The 1,586-nt window shown below is 34.4% G+C and overlaps 1 non-coding gene across 1 annotated transcript; it reads right to left on the reverse strand.

Moving 5' to 3' along the window:
- Nucleotides 1–783: 783 nt before the first annotated feature.
- Trnap-ugg (transfer RNA proline (anticodon UGG)) lies at nucleotides 784–855 on the reverse strand. Its single transcript has one exon. It is a non-coding gene; the product is annotated as a tRNA-Pro (tRNA).
- Between the last annotated feature and the right edge of the window lie 731 nt (nucleotides 856–1,586).

The following is a 1,586-nucleotide window of genomic DNA, read 5'->3' on the forward strand; positions in this document are numbered from 1 at the left end:
GTTAACTTACCTCTGACTGTGACGGTGTCTCCTTTATGAATGAATGAATAAAGTGCTTTATTTTTAAATAAACATTCCTCTTGTAAAATTATCATACACTTAATTTCAACAATGTTCTACGACTGTCTTTTTGGCTGGACCACCTCAATGTTTTAACATGTGTTTGAAAATAAAGTGAAACAAAATACATTTAATTCCTAACATACACAAATAAAATACCCAACTACATCCATTCTATACTAAACTAAAAACCCTCTTTCACAATGGTTTACATAACATTTATTTTATTCATCTAATTTTCAAAATTATTAGGTTGTAATCGGTTAATGCATAATGAAATCTATAAAACTTACTTTGAATATTCTGTATAGAAGACAGGCTGACCAGTTTTTTGACATAATAATTTGTTTGCTATAATTTAGAATATAGAAAGAGAAGGACACAACTTTTAATTTGAAAAATAACATTTTTTCTCTTGATTTGCACTTCTTGTCTCCTTTATGCAGGTCAGATTAAGGGGTATAAAATTAGACTATTTGGCATAATTCGTTCAGATCTTGATCTAGTTCGCAACTAAATGGTCTCTCTCAATTTACTGTTGCTAGCCATGCTATGACATAAACTTGGCCATAACGGCAACACCTTCCACAATGATGCAAACCTTCTATCAGCCCTGGCCAAGAACTGTTCCGAAGAGCAGACAACTATAAATTAGCTTGGGCAGCAGTTTAGAGCAATTTTATAAATACTCGTATATAAATATACAGCACTTAAAAAAGTTGCGGGCCGCTCCGGGATTTGAACCCGGGACCTCCTGCACCCAAAGCAGGAATCATACCCCTAGACCAAGCGGCCGTCATATCTGTGAGATATCTGCGTAAACAGCCTACACGTAGTAGTTCAAGTTGTGAGTGAAAGTGTTCCAAGACCCAAGGCAAGATAGTAAGGTGTGACATGAAGCAATCAATGTACAAGCTTTGTCAGTTAGTTCCAAATCCCAGTACTGTCTTTTATTATGATCGATAATGATCTAATAGTTGATATCAGTGTTTAGGAACTAAACAACCAACTAAGCAATTCAAATTATTTTCATTTAAAAACTTGTTCTCGAGGTTCTTAAGCGGATGTAAAAGACGGCTTGTTAAAATGTTTATTGTTATTGTCGTCCTAGGCATCGAATATTTGGTTCATTAGTTTAATTTTAACCTGTGTTAGTTAAAAATGCCAATCTCCATTTTGAGCTTTTGCCGAAATGCTGCTTTCATTTTTGATGAAAGACTATTTTTAGAATTTATTTATATTAACAGCCATGTGTTTGAATTATTTTAAAATGTACTAGCTGCTGTACCCGTGCTTCGCAACGGAGAGGGCACTGAAGCGAATAATTCTATCTTCAAGCCTGTTGTATAAAATAGTTAACCGTTCAAAAATATTATGACTTACGACTCATTCCCCTTCGGTTTCAGGAACATAACCCAATTGAAACTCTTAGTTTGAAAAATTTATTTCTTTAAGGCTAGGCTTATGGCTAGGCTAACTTATGAGGCTACTTATGTTTTATCTTTGCTAGTACGAACGATGTGAGG

The sequence above is a fragment of the Macrosteles quadrilineatus genome, unplaced genomic scaffold (genome assembly GCF_028750875.1).
Source record: "Macrosteles quadrilineatus isolate MER2022 unplaced genomic scaffold, UCM_ALF_1.0 Scaffold_4__1_contigs__length_99947679, whole genome shotgun sequence".
Lineage (NCBI taxonomy): Eukaryota > Metazoa > Arthropoda > Insecta > Hemiptera > Cicadellidae > Macrosteles > Macrosteles quadrilineatus.